The sequence below is a fragment of the Ambystoma mexicanum genome, chromosome 14 (genome assembly GCF_040938575.1).
Source record: "Ambystoma mexicanum isolate Mex_15411 chromosome 14, UKY_AmexF1_1, whole genome shotgun sequence".
In the NCBI taxonomy this organism is placed as follows: Eukaryota; Metazoa; Chordata; class Amphibia; order Caudata; family Ambystomatidae; genus Ambystoma; species Ambystoma mexicanum.
In genome coordinates this window covers 249,315,001-249,338,243 of record NC_090940.1, presented here as the reverse complement: position 1 = coordinate 249,338,243, position 23,243 = coordinate 249,315,001, and positions in this window count along the sequence as shown.

Sequence of the window (23,243 nt, the reverse complement as noted above, 5' to 3'; positions counted from 1 at the left end):
ACAGGCAAGCAAATGTCAAATTGGTTAGAGTAAAGTGGTCTATCTTGGCCAGGGAGTAGGAGGAGGTGAAAGTACAAGCTGTGCAAAACTGGGCCACCCCTACTACTCAAACCCAGGTGAGAGCTTCCCTAGGTCTCAATGGGTACTACAGGAATTTCATTGAGAACTATTGGAGCATAGCTTCTCCCTTGAATGTGATCTCCTCTCCAAGTGATTCAAACTGACCACCAACCCTTGAGATGGTTAATGCAAATAAAAGGGGAGAATCCACAACTTCTGAGATGGTCAATCTGCCTGCAAGGGTTTGATTTTACCATTGAGCACAGAGCAAGATGTAACCACCAAAATGCTGATGGTCTCTCTAGGATGTTTATAACTAGAGGTACAGATTAATCCAGGAGTTGATTAAATCCTCCTGTCCCTTATTCTAGGGGGTGCCAAGTGTTACGGATAATTCTCAATAAATGGCTGATTCCCCTTACCTAATGAGTCCCTCAGCAGCTTTGATGAATTTCTAGGGTTTATTTATTTTCACCTGGTAAGAGTGTGAGATCATTTTCCCACTCTTACATGTGTTTTTCTGTGTGTGCTTTCCCTTTTTGTGTGATCTTGGGCACTGGAGCCTCACCTACACCAAGTGCACCACTTTGTGTGTGTGTTACACAGCACCTTCAGTGCAGTGACACTGGGTTGTCTTTCAGACTTCCCTCTGACTCCATTCTTCTGGGGCTGACTACTGTCCCCCAGAAACAGGTAAAGTTGCCATTAACTTTATATAGTCACTTTAAATTACAGACCCAGTACACCCCATCTTACATGGAGTACTGGAATGGGTTAACTCCTATCCCTTTTTGTCTGTGCCTCTTGGAGCCTTGTTTTGCTCCCTTAAAGTTAAGACTTGCCTGGTGGCAGTGGTATCTACCCGAACATTTCTACCGCGATTATACTATATAAACGTGGTATTGTTTTAGGCTATTATAGTAGCCTCGAACATAAACCCGCTTGACCAAATACATTTAATTTTGGTTCCGGCTGGGTTTATTCGCCATTTAATTTTGTTAAAGTCTTTCTCGTGTTTTACTCTATGCGCCAAACTGGGGATGATTCCTTTGTTCACTGTCTTTTCGCAGGCTTCTGCACAGAAGCCCTCCTTAAGGTGCCTGATAGTTTAGAGGGGCAGGATGTGAGGGAGGGATCGTCGGACCCCTGACATGGGTTGCCTTAGCGACCCAAGTCGCACTCTTGTCTGATTGGCTAAGGGGACTGGCGTTGTCAGGCCAGCCACCCTGCTGTGTGATTGACAGCCAGGCTGTATGAATGGTGGAAAACTGCATAAAAAGCAGGTCTCTGGGACTGGGAGAGCAGAGTCACCACTGGAACGAAAGAACCAATGAGGAACTGGAAGAAGAGGACCCCTACAACGACTGAACCGCCCAGTGAAGTCCTCCTGCAGGTCCGAATCTCCAAACTGAGAAGATCCCCCGGAAACTTCTTCTTTTGAGCTTGTGGACCAACCAGTTCACCCAAACTGCAAGCCAGTACCCCTCCTCTGGTTGAATTCACTGTACATAGCTACAGTGGGCCGGATAGCCAGGAAGGTCGGACCCTGCTTGGGTTTTAAGGAGCGCACCTTTTATTCGTTGCTTTGCTCTGCTGCTGGTTTCTTCCTTGGGTGGCGCAGGACCCTCCAGTCTTCCTACTTCTTGTCAGTCCGACAGTCACTTCAGGAACCATGAGCCTGCAGGAAACACCCGGAACTTCCGCCTCAGCTCCCTCTCCGTTTTAAGGCACTGTGCAAATCCGGTTGTGCATTTCGCTCAGCCGCTGTGAAAGTGTTTGAAATCTTTCTCCAATCTGAGTGCTTGTCCTTCTCTTCTCTTTTGCCTAGCTTTTATACTGACCAACCTCGTACATCTCTGCTATCTTCTATAAATGCAACACTATCACCTATCCTCCCTCTCTCATGAAATCTGGATGAAAAAAGCACAGAAATGACATCCTGGGTACAAATACTGTCCTACCCTTTGCAGACACATATGTCAGTTCATCTTCCAGAGAGAGCCTCACAGATATCCTCTTATCCGTCCACTCTCCAGACCTATGGACTTCTCATCTCATCTCTACTCTCTCCCCTTTCACATCCTCTCCCATAAACCGTGGCACCAAGTGTGAAGTCCTCTTGGCAGGCTTCTTCTCATCACGCTGCATCAATAATGTCTACCACACTGGCACTATCCTGGTTCAGAATCCTCAAGCCGACCTCCTTCTCTTTTACCAGATCCTGCCGTCCCTCATTAACGTTCTACCTTCTCCTGCATCTCCCCCTACCACTCTCTCTGCCCCCCTCAGTCTGGAGTACCACGCCCCTGTACTCCACCTCAGAAAACCTTCAAAGGTAGACACCATCTCCACCTGGCAACTTTTAACGCCTGCTCAGCCAACAGACACTATGCTGAGCTCTGCCTCCTTCTTGAAGACACTGATCTTGACATTATTGCTCTTACTGAGACATGGTTCAATGCCAGCTCAATCACTGCTTTTGACTCACTCCTACCCTATGGCTTTAAGATCATCTCCAAGCCACAACCTCACCGTTCTGGCAGTGGGGTTGCCTTAATCTTCCCTGAGTGGGTTCCTTTTTCCATTTTACCTGCCCAGCTCTACTCTTCCTTTGAGAGCCTGGTGTGCACGTTGGTCAACTCTCACTTCTCCACCCTAACCATTGCTACCATTTACCGGCCCCCAGGTGCTACCTCTCTGTTCTTTTCTTAATGGGCTGATTTCTATTCCTCCTTACCTTCATCCTCCCCCAAACTGCTCCTCTTGGGTGACTTTAACATCCAATTGGACTCCCCTGGCAAAGCATGGACTCTTTTTCATTGACCTCTGCACCTCTCTATCCCTATCCATTCCCTCTTCTGGTCGAACCCACTTTGCTAGACACACTCTGGACGCATTCATCCACTCTGACCTCCCTCTCTCATCTCCGCTGGTCAACCCTCTCTCTTGAACAAACCGCTCTCTTCTCTCCTCCCACCTGGGTCTCGATGGCCATCAGACTGCACCTCCAAAAGCCTTGCCAACCTCATTCATGAACATCACCCGATGAAATGAGTGTCAGCTCCTGCCTTCACTTCCACCTTTATATCTCCTTTCCCCCTAACTCAGACTCTACCACTGATGCTGCTCTCAGCAACTTCCACCTGTCCATCACCAACACCCTTGACATTCTTGTCCCAGTTGTTAAGGATTCCAATCGGGTGTTACACACCAGACCAGGACTCTTGACCTTAGCCTCAGAGGTAGAGCACAATTAAAATAGTTTTTCTTTATTTCCTAGGATTTGGATTGAGCTGGCACCCAACCTGTCTCACACCCCCTTTTACAAATACTCCGGGTCACAATGGACCATGAACCAGGCTGGTGGGTGGTAACACAATATTTATTTATTTTAAATTCAAAGAAAATCACACAAATGTAATATTGGCCATCAATTACCAATGGGGTGATAATTACACTGTACAATGATAGAATACACTTAATTTGACCTTCTACTATACAATATCCAAAGCACAAATGAATGGGAGCAATTTTACTGTTTGGGTTGATAGCTCCAGATTTAAGATTTCTCCCTGCAATGATCCCTCAAACCCCTATTAATCAAATTTTGAGTAGATATAAAGGAGCAGCAAGAAGTCAGGTATACTATGCAGCAAACAGAGCCGTTTGAACAACGGGTGAAATAGGCACAATCAGAATAAAGTTTTTAGGCTGGGTGATATATGCACATCACAGGGATAATATGAAAGTGAAAGAGTGACTCTAACTTAATGACTGGATGAGATTCTCACCGAGAAAGTAAATTTGGTTTTAAAAATTAAAAGCAGTTGACATAGAGTATCGGTTTGGAAAGAAATGACAAATTAACTTAAACTATATATTAATGACTAGATGGTTAAAGAAAGACACAGTACGCTCCCACGTTAATTTGCAAGGTTTACCTTTTCACCCCGTGTTCAGCTCTATGTGGGAATAAATTAAAGTATTCAAAATATGACTAAGGATTTATGCAAGACGGAAATGAGTGGAAGAATGGAGCTAACGCTTGGAGATCAAGGACAGGATACACCGAGAATTCAAACAGTTTTAAACAAGTTATCAGGGTATTGATGGGATTGCTAAGAGGTGGAACAAAGACAAGGTATCAAGTTGGGGTATACTATGTGTTGCTATGGGATGGGGAGATACTCACAATCGGCGTGGGATTTGGGACAGCCAAACAGGTTTCTGGACCCAAAGGATCTGGTCACTTCACCATGGTGCAGCTCTCCTAGCAGAAAACAGCTGGGCCTGTCTGGTCACGGCACAGCGGCATGCAGGTAGTGGGGCAAAAAGCCGGTCTGGTCACAGGATAATGTCAAAAAGGGCACCACAGCTTTTCACCCTTTCTCCCTGAGTTAGTGGTATTTTGTTATGGGGTATGGATCAATGGTCCTGCCTGGGTAGGATCAGCTATGCTTTGGCCTGGCAGTGGAATCAGGAATCTAGAGTCTGGCAGGATGAATATGGAATGTCTGGATACGCAGGAGCTGGAACATTCAGAAGAGTCTGTCCTTTGTCTCTGTGAGCTTCCTCCTTTCATAAGGCGGGTGACATCACAGGATTTATTGTTGGAGCAGGCTTTGGCTGGACATGCCTCTAACAACTTGATAGGTCAGCCTATGTATGTTGCCTCCTTTCTAGAAATAGATTGGACTGAAGGAGGGAACTCAGTTTTATGGGGGGTGTTTTTATGAGGTACAGAACCATCCCAGTTACATTTGCCAAAAATCAGTTCTAACCTAAATTGCACATTTTTACAGTTGTGGCACTCTTGCAAATCACATAGACAAATGACATATTTCATACAGAGCATGACAGTCCAACTCCAAAGGTCTTACGACATTGCTTTGTCCCTATAATAATCTTTCATGCTATTCGGCAGGAAATATTCCACTTACTATTCTGCAATTTTATACAGGTGTACCTATTATCACAGAGCATGGTTGCATTAAATTTCAAAGTTATCCCATGAACACTTTTCCCATGAATGACATTATTCTACAGTTTGCATCCCATACATGCTAGGGAAAGCCACAATATCGTGTTTCAATGCCTGCAAAATCATATTTAAACTGTTAAACTCTCACATTACTGTGTGGTCCTGTTGAGAAATAAAGCCTTAAAGTGTATTAATTCAAAACAGTCTTTTTCCCCAAATGGCCAGCATTGTCTCCCAAATAAGGGCATACATTCCAAGGTTGCTCTGGAGTTTGCTTTGAGGCTCCTCAGTTGAAGTTGAGGGACAGTGCTGTTCACAAAGTTGTACCTAAGTGTCCTGGAAATCCTTTGTCTCTTGGCTGCAGAATGCCAGAAAATCCGACGAGCGTGTTTCATTCTCCCTCTTGGTCTTTTCATAGTTTCCAGATTCTGGTCCCCTGGGGGAGAGGCAGGTCTTGTTCCCAGGAAGCAAATATCCTTTGAAGGCAGGCCAGGAAACCTGTTCTGTGGCTTCAGCACAGTAAATACATTTATTTATTTACTTTTTCTTTTTTTCTGAATCAGAAGCAAGTCTGTTGAAATAAAACATCCCATATATGTTTTCAAACAAAACCCCCCTCTCATTTCTACGCAAGGACAGGCCCTAATTCAATATTTCACTTTTAAACAGATATTTTTCTTTTCTGCAAAAAGCAACCCTTTTTACACGTGGTGAATTCAGCTTGGATGTCACTTTTTTAAATTTTTTTCATTGAAACTTCAGCTCAGCAACCCTGAAAGCGAACTGACAGGACGCCAAACTTTTATTACAGCAAGACAATACAGGTTTTTCATGTTTCCGCCGTAAGCGGTAGGCGGTCTTTAAAGCACCAGTCTCCGTTTGAATGCTTAAAGCGCCATTACCATTAAATAAGGATTAAATGTGGAATTCATTGTGAGGCCACATTCTCGTTTAAATGTAGAGAACCTATAAAGTCCACAATGGCACAGGTCAATCTGATATTGTGCCCAGCAGCAGCATAAGACCAGCAATTCTTATTGTCGGATTCAACAGATAGGAATCCCCCTAGGTGGCACAACCGCCGTGAGATTATCGCAGAGCATCCAGAGATTAAATGTTCTGTGCTTTCAATTTCAATTGCAGAAATGACAAAGGTTGCTGTTTGCTTCGTTAATGTGTCGAAGAAATTGCATTTCCCTAGTCTTCAGGACATTCAAACGTAGCCTCAAAAATTGCTCACGGTGATGTCGTGATGCACAGTGTGTTAGGTAGCGACACTGAACATTAAGTTTTTTTCTCCGATGCCTGATCTCAGAGTCGTTGGCATCATTTGTAGCAAATCATAGTTCTGGATCCAGCACCAGGACTCAAACTTCTTTTTAACACATTGAGGTTGAGTAATCAGATCAGCTAGGTTTAGGTCAGCATTAGCTAAAGCTGCTTCCAACAACTGCCGCCATTCGTCTAGGAGGCCCGGTCTCCCACAACCTGGGGTGTGTTCAAAAATGTGATATGGCGGGGTCAGTGGGTTCAGCTTCATCTTACGCAACACCATCAATGATTTCCACATAACACAGTTATGCACAGAATTTAGTGAGAGTTCGTAGCGAAGTGAAGTCATCGAGATGTAAGGAGGCAAATTCAGGACCCGACGACAAAATATACCTTGAAGGTTCCGCCAAAACTGAGCGTCCATGTTCCAACCCGATTCGGACCCAAAGGTGATTGCCGCGAGAACCTTTTGCACATAAAAGATTAGAACTGGTTCGAGCATGAATTTTCCATATATCTTGTTTATTTTTAGAGCTTGGCTACTGAATTGTGTCATTCGATTGACAAGGTCAAGCTTCCAATGATGTTCGTTTACGGATGTATTGAATGTTATACCAAGACATCTAACGGAGTTCACTGAACTTAGTGGTATGCCATTTATTTTCCACAGGAAAGCCTTTTGTTTCTTGGTTCCACCTGCCCCAATGGTCATGATCTTGGTCTTTTCCGTGTTTAGTACAAGGTTGTTCTTATTAAGATACTCATGCAGCTTGGTTAAGAGCTGTTGAAGACCAATCTGCGTGAAGTCTAATAAAACAAGATCATCGGCATAGGTTGTGCAACAAATTTCCGTGTTGTTAATTTTGGCGGAAAGCAACGGACAGATTCAAGTTGTATTGGGATGTCGGAGATGAACAATTTAAAAAGTTTAGCAGCCAATGTGCATCCCTGTTTCACACCTTTTTCAGTTGGTATTTTCTTCGATAGGTCACCCTGATTGTTTAGGCGAATCCGTATCGCGGTGTTGGAGTGTAGCGCTTTAATTGGTTGCAGCAGATTTTGCGGGCAATTCCATTTTGACATTTTCTGCCAGAGCTTGCCACGGTTAATGCTATGAAACGCCGCCCGTAGATCAATGAATGCCATATGTAATTTTCTTTTTGCCTTTAAGGTTTCAGATTTCAGTAAGTTTAGTATCAATAGATTGACTTCTACTCTGGCTCCCTTGGTAAATCCAGTTTGGTGGACATCGTAGATCTCTTCACGCCTGGACCAGTGAACCAGTTGTTGTCGTAGGAAGGAAGCAAACATTTTTCCTATCATGTCCAGCAAGGCAATCGGGCGATAGTTGTTGGGATCAGCCCGATTGCCTTTCTTGTGTATGGGGACGATGATTGCTTCACGCCAGGATTCAGGAACCAACATTGACAATATGGAAAACAAGCCTTCAATGAAGACTGACCATTGGGCATCATTTTGTTTTAACATCACATTTGATATCATGTCAGGACCGGCAGCATGCACATTTTTCAGTGCTTGTATTGCAATTTTGATGTCATCTAGGGAGATTTGCAAATCCCATGAGGTCAAATTGTGATGTAAATCTATCGATGGTTCACTTGGGGGAGAACTCAAGATGTGCGCAAAATGAGTCTCCCATTTGGCTGCTTCAATTTCATTTGACAGAGAAGATAGATGACGCAAGTTTCCTGCGTTCAAGAATGCCCAAATTTCATGTGAATTCTTTAAAATGAGTTGTTTCATGATGTATTCAGCTTTGTCCCATTCAATTACCGTTTTTCGGGATTTTAACCAATTCCTGTATGTTTGTCGTCACAATCGAATTGCACGTTTAAGATTAGTACCACACATCCTTGTAGGAGTTGACTTTTTCATTGCTCTTATATCTCGACGCATCAGTCCCTTAGCAGTTGTTACCAACGTAGATGAGAGATGTCTATGAGAGATGCCCATCACCCTGTCAGACACTTTGACGGTGGGGAAGTTGGCAAGAACTCTAATGTCACTTTCAAATGCGGTTTTTCTCATACATCTAGATTCTAACATTATTTGTACCCCTCATCAACATAAGCACAGAGAGACAGGGCTTCCTTTGAAGAGGTTATCTGTGATATTTTGTAGCAAAAAATCAAGCGTTTTCCGTACGGCTGAGAGTGAAGTTTTTTTGTCATTCAGTGAGAAGTGCTTTATTTTGCTGCAGCACAACCCGAATATGGCCGGGCATAGCTGGATCTCACTGGAACCAACTGTGTACTGCTGAAATGGTGGAAAAAGGCATCAGGGTGCCATCATTTTAAATGCAAAATATTTCCTTTTTCAATGGGAAATTTTGAGCAAGCAGCAGAGCAGAGCTGCTTTTCAATTCTTTTCTTTGGTGCACTTAAGGAACACACTGGCAGCCTTTCTCAGTGTGTTCCATGTTACATCTTGCCCCATATGTGCTTGGCAAAGACAGCGCAGCCATAATTTTTGTATCTGCAAAACACCGTTTTGATGTAAGGGACTGGCGCTCTGCAGAGCCAGAGCAACCACTCTGCTGGTAACAGCTGAAGTGCAGATTGTTGATGGAGGGGAATTCTTCTGGGTGGGTAAATGTACCCCACACTGTCATGAGGATCCACCTGAAACCCACCTCTAGGCACAACACCTGGTATGATTCCGAACTTGTTGCACTGAAACGAAAGTGCAGAGTGATGAAGCAGAAGTGGCAAACTTCATGCTCACCCTCAGACAAACTGACCTGCCACCTGCTCCAAAGGGAATACAGACTCTCTATCCATGCCAAGAAAATGGCGCACATTCAGGTACGGGTATCTGGCGCATCCAACAACATGGCTGAACTTTTCAAAATCTGCAGGGAACTAGCCAACCCTTCTGTAGTCTCCTCCTCTCCTATTCCTCCTCAGGCCCTCTGCAATGCACTGGCTACTCACTTTACCACCAAAACTCAGAACATCTTGAACAGCCTTGCTACTCACCCTGCCAACCCATACCTCACTCCCTTGCCTCCCTTGGTCACTCACCCTCCTTGTTCCTACTTCTCCTCCTTCACCCTCGTCACACCTGAAGAAGTCACCAGAGTTGTCCCCTACATGAAGGTCTCTTCCAAATAGGTTTAGAGGAGTAGGTACATGCCTCTGCAGGAAATCCTGCCCTCCTACCTCCTATATGCTGAAAGCCTGAGATCGTGCCATGTTTGCCACCAGCAGTAGTACCAATACCGCAGCGGAAATTCAAAAGAAGGAACCCACTGAGAAAACCCTATCAAATGAATTCCCGAAGAGACGACAATCTGAGGATGGAACTCACTGAAGGAATATGAAAAGAAGCAAAGAGAGAAGCTAGTGATGTCACAAGAAACATTAATGATGCCCCGAGGATACTAGCTGACGAGAATGCATTGACCTGAAACTGATGACGAAGTAAGAATCAAGTACATTTTCATATGAGAGAAGAAGACTGCACGTGTGCGAAGTGCTGCAGAAAATCAACCGTTCAATAATAGTACAGATGCTGAAACACAAGTAGACTAAGTCATCATAAAAGCTGGCTATATGTAGTGAACAGACAGCAGGCAATCTCGCCATTGTATACGAGCTGGACATCAGTGTCATGAATTTAGTAAGCCAGGACCCATGGAGACAAACTGCAAGAATTGTGTTGCAGCAAGAATAAGCTAAGATTGTGGAAGCACATGGTGAGGCTGTCTGTCCTGGTATCAAAACTGAAGCAGCCAAGGTCGATTATCTATTCTTGAAAGACGTGAACATTCGAAAGATGAATCATCGCTTGTTAAGGCGCAAAGAATGAACATGAAGAGTGCCAAGTTTTATTCAGTTAAGACATTTAAATGCTGCAAAATGGACTAAATTCTGGTCTACTGTCACGTGAGCCAAGGATGTAAATAGATTTGTAGTCCTAGAACAACCATAGTGAATGCCTTCACTCCCATATATTCCCACAGACAAGGATACTTTGCAAGGGCAAGTTCAAAGACAATCTTCATGGCATAAGGCATGAGTGATGAGAGATGTTGGGCTAATCGGGTGAGGAGGTAAAGTCAAGTCCACCTCCTGGCACCTGGGTCTGGGCTTACATGCTGCTAAGTGAACTGAATGTTCCAGACATGGCACAATTGTGCCAACCAATTGTAGAGAGCCGTATAATGAAGGGTGTATAGTTTAAGAACCAATGATAAACTGTGTACTTAATAGTGTTAAAGATGACATGTTTTAGAGGTAGGCATAAGTTGTCCACCTTACAGTGGGCACCCAATAACAATCCTAGTCCCTATAGAAAGTATATTTAGATGTTTCCCTTACCCAATCACAACCCTTGATAGGTTTTCTATTATTTTCCATGCAATGCAGTATAACATCACTTCAGATGTATTGGTTGCATGTAAGGATGTTTTTGAGAGAAAATCATTGAGAGCCTGAGCAAATGTCCGTTGATGTCCGTTGTACCCTCAGTGTTTTAGATAACTGTTAATAAAACAGTATCTTTGCCATCTTCCTGAGTTGGTTTGATTATTTGGACTCAGAGCTATTCTGCAACCCCATCCATCGCAGGCAAATTACTAAAGAGCCATAAACTCACAGGATTCCCGTCACTCACAGAGAACCATCACAAACAACATTGGTCTCTTTCCTCTGCACTCACTGATCTCTGCAACCACTCCTTTGCTACTTGTTCTTTCCCCTCCTCCTTCAAGCACTCCCTTCTGCACCCACTCCTTAATAAAACATCAGCAGACCTTACCTGTCCAGCCAACTACCGCCCTATTTCCATCACCCCCTTCCTGGGGAAACAGCTGGAGAGATTGCCCTTGGCCCAACTCAACTCTCACACTGAACTTGTTTTTGGTCTCCATGACCATCAATCTTGAACCGAGCATCCAAATTCATGGGAACTGCTCTTCTAAACACCCACGAAGAACTGCTTGCATCTCTGGATTCCAAATTCCCAGCTGTACTCATCCTTCTTAATCTCTCCTCTGCCTTTGGCACAGCCAACCACTCCATCCTCATACAAAGGCTCCACGACATCCTTGGTATCTCAGAGCGGGCACTGGACTGGCTTTCCTCCTTCCTAGCTGACCACACATACAAAGTCATCCTGAGCACCTTTGTCTCTCCTACTTTGTTCTCCTCATGTGGTGCCCATCAGGGCTCTATCCTCTCACCTTGGCTCTTCAACTGAATTGTCTACCTTAATCAACTGGCACTCCTCATCGCCTCCTTCTCCCCAACTTCCAGTGGTATGCAGACAACACACAACTCTTCTTCAAACTTCCTGCTGACCCTCTTGCACCTTCTATCATCTCTGACTGCCTATCTGCCGTCCTGGCCTGGTGCACTTGCATTGATCTTTGCTTCAATGCCATCAAAATGGATATCTTTGCCATTGAGACCCCTGCTCCTGACTACTCTCCTTCCCTCTGGCCTGCCTTCATGTGCTCTCACCCGGCTCCTGTTTCCAGAAACCTTGGACTCCTCTCTCTCTCCTTCCTCGCTCACACTCAGGACATTGCCAAGAAGTCCCACTTTCAGCTCTTCCTTCTCAAAGGAATTCTACCTTTTCTCACCTTCACACAACAGCTCAATGTTACCCAATCTCTGGTTCTCTCTAGGCTTGACTATTGCAATAGCCTCCTCCTAAATTTACCTTCTTCCAATCTGCTACCCCCCCAGCTAATACAGAATAGGGCAGCAAGAGTTATCCTTGGCCTCAAGCCAAGGGACCACATCTCTTCTGGCCTAAAAAGTCTTCACTCTTTCCTGGTTGCTTCATAGCCTCAAATCCCTCTGTATCATCTGTATGGCTGTCTGGGGCCAAGGACCACACTATCTGCAACTCTCTCTTACTACATATTCCCTCTCTAGTCCTCTTCACTCCTCTGGCACAAACTCTTTGTGTGTAAAGCGTTTAGCTAAACAGAGGGCAGGAGGTCGATCCCTTTACTCAGCTTGATCCGTTCTTTGGAATAGCCTCCCCCTCTCTCTTTGTCTTGAGAAGGACTTTCCTAAATTCCAGAAGCTCCTCAATATGTTTCTCTTTACCTCCTCCTTCGCCCTTCTCTGTTCTGCTAATCTCTGAGGTACTTGTTTGGTGTCTAGGGCCCTTATGCATCCTCGGTTCCCTACCCTCCCATACTGAATCACCCCTACCTTCTGTCTATCATCTGCACCTGCCTTAGGATATTAATTGTAAATAAAATACTGCAAGGGCATATAATCATCATTTAGAGTCCAGTATAAGCTTACCGTTAGTGACCCCAGTATAAGAACAGTTATTAGGTGAAGTTAGGTTCTCCACTATAACACAAAATACCAAAAATACCACCAACCAGAAATACCACCCAAAAATACCTCTAACAGGTCCAAAGCACTGGCGATTACATAGGGGAACCACAGATACCTAAAGGAACAATTTGGCTGGTGTGGTAATAATGTGCCGGCATTAACATATAACGGCATGTTACCGCATCGGCCAACTACGAGTTTGCTCGTGAGGTGGTGGAATGACCTCCAGGTCATTCCACCACCTTAATGCCAAATATCACCGGTATTACAGGTGCCGGTAATACCGGCACTTCTAATACTGAAATAAACCTTGCATGGAGTCATCTGGGACTCTATGGAATGGGGATTTACAGTTGCTACCAATATTCATAATCTGGTGGACATTCTACCACACTGAGATCCGGTAACAGTAATACAGTTTGCCGGTATTCTGGCAGATTTACCGCCAGAATACCGGCAAACTTGTGATGAGCCCCACTGTTTTTAATGTAGGAAACCCCTCCTTTGTGTTACTGCTTCTGCTGCCTGCACTTACCCCATTTACCCTACTGAGCAACCCCTCATGGATGTCTGAACTCAGGACCAATGGGACCTTGCAGAGACAAGAAAGAGGTATAATAAGTATGGTTAATAAAGAAATGACTACTGTGGTTACCAGTGAAGAGTTGATGTTTAGTTTGCCAGCCAAACCTTTCCCATCACTCATGGGTGCCCAAATGCACCATCAATAACCCGCTACATAAAGCAAAGGGTCCCAGGACACACTCAAGTTGCCTTGCTTAATGGTGTCTCCATGATGCACTGTTCATCAGCTCCAAAATCACACTGTAGGTGTCTACTTGTCATTCAACATGCAAAATTGTCGCTTCACATGCACGCCCTTTCCACAATACACACAGGTGCACCATTTTCAGGCACATAAGCAAGTGCAGTGGTGCATGTCATAGCTACATCTTTGCTTGAATAGACACTAGAACAGTCACCTGGAAAAAGTAAGCCGCAATATCTGGTTTCAGCCCTGCCACGGAAGGTGTCCTTTCACTTGTTGTAACTTCTTTTTCTTCAGCCATTTAACGGTACATAAAATAAACACTTCATTAAAGCAAAGCACAATATAATAAACACAGTAAAAATGAAAAAGAATAACTATATTTTAAACTAGGTACTTAAAGCCTGATGCTCAGATTCTTGCAGACCATTGTTAGTCTTGAGGAACTAGTTGTCATACATATCATCATCAGTCAATGTGTGCTGATAAACACAGTTCAATTCCTCTTAGGAGAACTGGCAAAGGGAGACACTATAATCCAACCACCTGTCAAAATAGGCTCCCTTACGAATAGTCACATCATCTTTCCAAGTTCTGTCTCCCCTGCCGGACCAATGCTATTATCTTTTGATCGTGTGCAACTATGCCAATCTATTACAGTGATGGGAACAGACATTTAACCAATACGGTAGTGTATATAGCAAGTACCTGCAGAAATATTTTAAAAGAGACCAGTACTCAACAGGATGTATGAATTGTTCTGAGGCAAGCAACATTGGCAGAGAATTGGTCTGTTAGGTGTTATACAACTTGGATAGGTAGGGAGCAGGCGCTGAAGCTAGAAGTGAAAAATGTGTTTGTATTCATTTGTGTGGTACTAGCTGTTCCCGGTGTAATATACACCATTATAGCATATCTTAAAGCTCAATATCGGTTGGTGATTTATAGGGTCACTTCTGTCCCCCTTCATAAATATCTGAATTACTACCAGTCACTTCCAGGAAGGAGGTGTAGGACCCTGTGACGTATTAATGGTCTTTTAAAAGGCTAAACGTATAGGAAGCAGTCTTCTTTTGAATTTGAAAGGCATATTTGTATCAGATGGAATGAGAGGTATGCACAGTATGAGAACAGAATCTTAGTTTAATCCATCGATTGTACGGGCGTCTATGATGTGTCTTTATAGATGCGTAATTGTCAACCTTGTTCCATTGCATATTCCCTGTGATGGCATTAGATTGCGTAATAGCGTATTAAGAACACCTAATTTCAGTACTAGCACATGAGTAGGCATTTGTCCTACAGTGTTTTGCTCTTTAGAGATTGAAACGTTGAGCTGGTAATAAACTGTCAATTGGCACTGGAACTGCTGTACCATCTTGAAGAGAAGAGGGTTTGGAAAGAAGTAACTTGAGATTATTCCAAATGGTTGCAATAGTGGATTAACCATACTCATTCTGTTTGTTGAAATTATGGCTGTTGTTGAAATGGAAGGACATACAGACGTACACTTTGCCATTTGGACAGCTGAAGGCAGGCTAACACTGGTAAATTGCATCAGCAGTTTGTTGAAATGATAGCTCCTGTTGAAGTGGAGGGGCACACAGAGGCATACGTTGCCGTGTGGCCAGCAGAGAGCCACCTACCACTGATAAATTGTATCAGCTGAGTACAGCAACATACCTTAGCATGTTATATAGATAGATAATTATTTATCAATGTGATATATTATTATTAATTTGTCCACCACCCTTAATTCAGAATAAGAATGCATTGGGCCTCATTACACGGAAGGCGGTAATGGTTAACGGCCACCGTTAATGGTAACGGTGACCGTTAACCATTACCGCCTTACTACGAGGTCCCTTAGCGGGTTGGTGCTTTAACGCCTGCTTTTTGTTAAAAACCAACCCGCTAAGGGACCTCGGAGCTAATTACGGCACCGCAAAAGTTGCGGTGCCGTAATTAGCGCCTTCCCCTTTCCCATAGAGCCCTATGGGGCAGAAATGGGAATGGGGAAGGGCAATGGCGGAAGGGGGATTTACCGCCCCTCCAACCTTGGAATGGGGCGGTAAATCCCCTTTCCGCCAAGGCGGTGCCGGTATTTTACCGGCATGAGCCATGGCGCTAATAGCGCCATGGCTCACTGCCTTCCGTGTAATGAGGCCCCTTGTGTTATATCAAAACACATTCACTGAAATATTCTGAAGAAATTGTTTAATGTGCATTATGTTTACTTTTTCTGTATGCCTGCATTTTTGTACAGGGAATGATTGCCCAAGATAGTTTGTTTCTGTATTCCGGTGGCACAGGTTTAAGATGAAGAGTGGTGAGAGTTATTTTCTACAGGATCCTGCACTGCACCCCAATGTATTGATTATATCTCTTCCTTTGCCCCAACGAATCTCAAAAGAAAAGCTACCCAGCAATATCTTGTCCAGACCTCTTCAACCTCTCCCTACACAAACATCAGAATAGTTTGGGTTTGTGCTGCATCCCAGTTAGACAGGAGTCAAGTGTTGTGTGAGCCCGGGCCTTTAAGGCAACATCTATAGAATTCGATCAATGCAACAGGTAAGACATTAGATTATAGAAAACCATTTTCAAGGTAATCTCCATGCCCCTTCCTCATTATGATTGTTTCCCTGCATAGCATTTTCAGATGTTGCTCCTCAGCCCTTTCCCCTTCCTCCATATGTCTTTCTGGTGGAAACCTTTGTTGCTAGCCACTAGATACTGCTTGTTGTCCCCTCCACTACACAGTGACTTATATCAGGATGTTGTTATGGCTTGAATAATAACAAGTTGCATTTCCCAGTTCTGGGCTGGGAATTTCCCCATGAATTGAATTCGAGGAGTTGAGGTTAGATGGGTGTGTTATGAGCTAAAGTACGAGCAGTGAGCAGCTGCAGGGACTGAATTCGATCCTCAATGATATAACAATAATAGTTTATTTCTTACTTTGCCCACTGTTAATTATTTTACATGTTTTTATTTTGCTTTGCAAGTTTGTTTTTTAAATGTTAATGTTTGGTCCCCCAAGATGACAAATGACCTTTTCCAATTGATGCATGAGCCAAAAGGCAAGCATTTCACACAGAAAATGGGTAGCCTGGTGGATGCATCACAAGGCATCCAAGCGTCTTTAGACTACAAGCTCGACTCCTCGAGAACATCTTTTGTTTGTGCATGTTATTGTTACTTTTGTGAAAGCCTGCCAACTGGTGGTGAGCTGTGCAGTAATACTGTAATAACTGATAAGCTGTGCCACAGATTCCTCCAACAGATATTCAAAACGAGTGAGTTATTGGATAACCACTGCGACAAAGTGCTGTGTTTTGCATCCACCAGTTTCCTCCTATTTTAAAGGAATCTAAACGCTGTCGTTTTTGTAATTCTGACACCATCGTTGAAAGCACCCAACATCTCTTAACACAATGTTCCAGCCTCACGCCCCTTCACATAAAGGGCCTGATTCATGAAATTATTAGCGTGGAAAATAGCACAACAAACTGCGGGCAAATCCGCATGCATTGTTGCATGGAATTGAATGTGCTGTACTTGTCCTGGACTTGCGTGAAGCTTGCGCACGGCACTTCCCTGCGAGTCATCAAGGGCCTTGGACGAGACTCCACGCTGAGCATGGGTGTGGCTTGTGCAGAGGGCTGGGATGGGATGGAACACCAAAAATGGGGAAGAACCTGCAATGAAGTGGGCATTCCGAGGGAGGGCCTGCAGGCAGTCCCTTGCACACGCACAATTGCGTGGCACAAGAGGAATTCATGAATTTGGTCGCACAACCTCTCGGCTGGCAAATGGCCACGCATGTGCTTCATACTATCTGCCACTCAAAGGCAGGCGTAAGTACACTTGAGCATAGGAATCGAAGCGCAGAGGAGGGTTTGCATGTCGGATTTTGAGGTGCGTGTATGCAACAGGGGTGCGCGTACACAGTGTAGTGGGGTTCCGGAACGGTTTATGGGGGTTTGCAGGCTAAATATTTGAGATTTCAACCGAGTTATGATTTTTCATATGCATGCTGTTGGGGTGCAGGATACAGGGTCCCTGATTTGCAGGCCTACCTGCAGGGGGCCCCACGCACTGTTTGAAGGCTAAGTGTATTTGTGCCTGGGGGAGAACTTAAAGGTAGCTGTCCTGGAGGTTTTTGCTTTGAGTGGGGGCATGTGGAGGGCATTCCGAGCGTGACTTGCAAATATGATTACTTTGCGCAGTAAATTCCCTGAATAAGCAGGGCATGCATTTTTTCATCTGAGAGCGGGCTCACACAGTGTCCTTCTCGGTGTGCGGCCCTTGCAGGATTTCTGTGCGCATTTCCATGAATCCGGCCTTACGTTTCTGAGGAATTATGCCCATAACATCAGCTCCATCCCTTCGCAAATGTTCTGGTTGTGTTGTATTTCTTGTAGATCATTTTCTTTGACAAATTCTTTGATATGTCTATGGGACACAATTATGGGGAAATTATGGTCTTAAATTGCTGAATTTGGTTTAAAGAATTATGGTATTACATTGATGAATTTAGTCAAATGCAGAACCAGAGAATTTTCTGTTTTAATGGAATTATTTATAAATGATAATTCATTATTTGTATGTGTATATTGATGTTTTAATGCATACATGTGTGAAAGGTTAAATGTTATCCAACTCACACTATGAATAAATAAAAATGCATTTAAACATGCCACTTTGATCCCCTCCACCCTAACATGAGAGTCACTTCCAGGTTTGAAGCACAGGTATTAGAAATCCACTTTAGCATTTTAAACAAAAATAATGCAGGCACATGCAAACACTTAGGTTTTAAAGATAGGTCCTTCCTTCCTTCCTTCCTTCCTTCCTTCCTTCCTTCCTTCCTTCCTTCCTTCCTTCCTTCCTTCCTTCCTTCCTTCCTTCCTTCCTTCCTTCCTTCCTTCCTTCCTTCCTTCCTTCCTTCCTTCCTTCCTTCCTTCCTTCCTTCCTTCCTTCCTTCCTTCCTTCCTTCCTTCCTTCCTTCCTTCCTTCCTTCCTTCCTTCCTTCCTTCCTTCCTTCCTTCCTTCCTTCATTCCTCCTTCCTCCCCCTGCTTTTCCCTACCTTGCTCCCTCCCTTCTGTCCCTTTGTTAGTTGCTGCTCCTCAAAGGGAAGATGACAGTTTCACAACAGTTCCAGGATGCCTTTTCCTAGTAATTGCTCCTTTTATATTAGCAATGATTTACTGCAAATGAGTGACCTTGTTAATTAGTAGCGGGTTCAGATAATAGACAGCGTGGATTGAATTCAACTTGCATTTTAATTTTCTGTGGTTACTTATATGTTTTGTTATGCTGTTTTGATATTGTGTTTGTTTTATAAAACGCAACAAATACAGAAAGGTGTCAAGGCGCTATAGAAACGGAATCAGTCACTGTTACTGAGTGCAACATTTAGAAGGAAGATATAAAGCGGCACTGAGGTCAAATATTAGTGTTTGTTATAAAGATAGATTTTCAGGTGTTTCCGAAAGTGCATTAACTCTGTCTCTGTACGTAAAGGGAGTTGAAGACTATCCCTCATTATGAGTCCTGGCGCTAACCGTGCCGGTAAAACCGGCAGGTAGCCGCCAGACCCGTAATGATTTACCGGCGCCTGACTTGCAGTAAACACTGGGGCATTAAGAAACCGGTGGTCCAGTAAATCAGGCACCGGTAATTGTAAATCCCTATACCCATTTGAGTCCCATATGGGAATGGGGACCACGGAAGCACCGGCACCGTTAATAATGGTGCCCGTGCTTCTGTGAAAGTCTGTGGCCGGGTACCGTACCATCCACCAGGGCAGACCTGGCACCCGGCCGCAGACTCGTATTTTGCCGGTCTGGAAACAACGGTGCTGGTAAGTTTACCGGCACCATTGTTTCCAGACTGGCAAGCTTGCAATGAGGGTATTTCAAAGTCTAGAAGTTTGGACCGCGAAGTTGCAGCCACCCTGTCTTTCCTACCAGTACTTGGGAATGGTCAATTTCCTGTCCACATTGGCTCGTACATAGGTAGCAGGATTGTGTATGCTGATTTTAGAGGCACGAGGGTAGGATGCCGGGGGTTGAAAGCTTTTAAACACCCGGCACGTGCATATAAAACAAATCCAATTATGGACAGGAAGCCAGTTCAGGGAACGCAGAGCTGGGGTGATGTGGTCAAATGTTTTGTTTTTGGTTATTATTCTGTCCGCAAGGTTTTGAACTCTCTGGTGAGATACAGCCAAATTGTCCAGGGGTCCTAGGTATATAGCATTATTACAATCTAGTCTGGATGAGACTAGAAAGTTTATTACAGTAACTTGATGAGGGAAGGAGAGGTATGGGATAATATGCTTTAGTTTCCTATTCATGAAGATGTTGTTACAGATGCCACTAGGCTACACACTAACACCCAGCTCCAACTGAAAAGGCCTATTTATCACTCCATCTCAGACCTAGCGTTCACTTACAAAAGAACATTTACAAATATCAATACATTGCAACATCAAACATTTTGGCCTAAGAACGCCTTATACCAATTAGCGGAGCTAACCGATGTAATTAGCACCATTAAAGCAGCCATAATTTCTCCTTGAACATTAGTAACTTTGACAAAATGTCAACCGCACCTGCCTTTTCGCGATTCTGGTAATTATGATCACTCAATATATTTGATACTTCACCATTTGCTTCAGGTTCATACTAATCCTGAACAGTAGGTATTACCCACTTTTGCCGACTGGCAATTTCACCAGATTTATTTTTGCAACAGTTTTTGCCACTTTATTAATGCTAATTTGGGGTAAGACATATAGAAAGGGTGTGAGAGGCTGAGTGTGTGTTTAGGTGGTCTCCCCTGCTGTTTGTAATGAAAAGAAATGGCAAAATCAGCTAAAATAATTCAGAAAAATAGCAATTTGGCAACAAAAAAAGATACATGCTCGTAGATCCTCGAACGCATACATGGTTTGTCATCGTTGCTCTCAAAATCCTTCTTCGTCCCATACAAGTTGTTCCAAATTGGAGGTGTCCAAAGTGGTGAAATTATTTGAAAGGATTTCTGACTGGAAAGGTGTATCCACACACACCCCCATATTTGTGCACACAAACACAGCAACCCACAAACACATATAGACTACCTGAGTGCACAATACGCTAGGAAGTAGAGCTTAACTAGATAATATCCGTTCCCCTTAAGCATTGTCAGACTATGAGAATGGGATCTCGCCACTTCACTGTGAGCTGCAGGACATATGTTTATCACAGGAGACCAGTGCATGTCTACTAACGTCAGGGGCGAAGCCATCATACCCCCCATAAAAGTGGATGCTGCAAAGTTTGGAGGTCTGGTACAGTATCATGCTGTGGTCTGGTCCAAATGTGTCTTGTCAATTCTTGATAAGATTGAACAGCAGTTTTTAAGATACATTTGTGGATCCATAACTCTAAGGCAGCTGACTTATTATATTGTGATGGTCAAACTATTCGATTTTAAATCAGATTCCTTTTTTCTCCTACACACTTTAATTGCTATCATATGGTTTCACAAGAAGGACTCTCTCAGTCAGGCTAATCATTGATGTGCTGATGTTGGATAACATCAAAGCCATAAGATGTATACCCTTTGTAAGAACAATGTAGTTGTCTATTGGCATGTCAAATCTGATCCGTATCAACAGCTCAAGAGTGCAACTTACCAAAGAAATATTTAAACATAGGGTAGAGTATTTCCTAAGTCCTATAATCTTATCCAAATCATATGTTTGCTCATTTCTCACATGCATATGCTATTGGTGAGACAGGCATCAATTTAACTTACGTGGCTAATCCTGTGGCAAGAATCTCTATTGAGATTTTTCAGATGAATTAGCTCCCTTCAGCAGAGTACAGAATGAAGTGGCACATGGAAGGTGTTGTTAAATGCAATGGCAGTACTGGGGAAAATAACATGCATTTTTTCTTCTTTTACCATTGGTACACTACTCCACAGCAGAAATACATTCTTCCTATGTTGTGATTGTGCAACGTGAAACAGTGCTGCATCACTGTATTTTATTTAAAACATATTGTGATTTTTGACAACAGCTTTGCATATGAGGGACCTCAAAATTAGAATTAGATTTGATCTCTTTTAAGCTGTTGTGGATTTTTCATATATTGTCCGTTTTATATTGTATCTTATCATTTAACTGTATTATGAACAGTTTTTTGACAGTGTTGATTATCTGTGTTTGATTAATTTATTTGAATAAAGTCTTTTTGGATTAAGTATGAACTTCTACAACTAGAAAAGCTCTCATCCTTTCAGCAGTAATATTCTTTTGTTGTTGAGAGAATTAGCTAGAATTTATTTTAAAGATCCCAGACATTCTTTCCCACAATGTAAATGTCACTGACGTGCTGTGGGACTTGCTCTCTGGTCCAGAAAAAAAAAATCAGGATGTTCATCTCTGACCAGTTCTCTTAGCCAACTTGGCCAAATCATATGTGCCACGTTGCTTGAATGTGTTCACTAACTGCATTGGAATGCTCACTTTGAGTGACTATGAATAAATTTCACTGACAAGGACTGATTGGGCCTCATTATGACCCTGGCAGAATGGGTTTAACAGCGCTGGTAAAGGTGCCGGCGCCGTTAAACCCATTCCGCCCTATTACGAGGTTCCCGTGCGGGACCCGCTCTGGACAACTGGTCAGACCAGACATCCTTTGCGAGTCCCGCGAGGGGACCAGCATGCTAACAACGGGCCCGTCATTAACGGGCCCATTGTTAGCATCATCCCCATTCCCATTGAGCCCTATGGGGCTCAAATGGGAATAGGGATTCATTTTTACCAGGTCCATGGAATGGGCAATTACCAGGTCTGCCAAGGTCGGTATGACCTGGTAATTGCCCTTTCCATGGACCCGGTAAAATTTAATTACCGGCGGCAGACGTGCCCTTAATAAGGGCACGGCTATCGCCAGGGTCCTAATTAGGCCCATTGTCTTTTTTTCATATTTTTAATTGACTTTGTGGCATTCTATCTAAATTGATTTGCGTTTGGGTGTGGGCCTGCCCCTTTTATTAACAGAATTATGTTCTGTCTTTCAACAAAGAGCCATTTTAAAAGGATGTGTGGTAGGTCAAAATCAGGAGATGGACAATCAGGCATGATTTTGTCAAATAAGTTATATTTCCTGGTCTAATTCAAGAGACTTCCGGCCTCATGCTGAGATTGGAGGTAGTCATGGCACTATTTGCGCCATGACTGCCTCCAATAACGGGTCCGAGTCCGGTGTTGTTCAATGGGGACTTAAAGGTGTAGTCCGACCCTGGCGGGACCAGTAAATCCCCATTGAACAAACCATTCCCCGTTCCCATTTGAGCCCCCATAGGGCTCAATGGGAATGGGGAAGGTGCTATGTATGGGCCTGCTAAATACAGGCCCGTAATTAGCAGCCTGGTCCCCTAACGGGACCCGTAAGGGACATGTGGTCCGACCAGCAATGAGTATCACACACTTGGCTCTAGTTGAAGTTCAAACCCTTGCTAAATTGTGAATGTGACTGATGAAATGCAGAGTCTTGATGTTGAAATGCAAAGTCTACATTCTTCCTACAACCCCTCCTTTTTTTCTGCTGGCATATAACCCGTAATTACTGCAGAAAAAAATAAACATATATGCTCTTAAACACATGTGCTTCTCCCAATTGGATCTTCTATCTCCCCATCATCATTAAAACAAACATCTTCCTTTTCATCTTAATGTTAAGTACAATCAAACATATCAAAACAATCACCGTTGGAACTGCCAAAACCATCAAGCCTCTTTCCACCCAGGTCCCCCAATTGAACCTA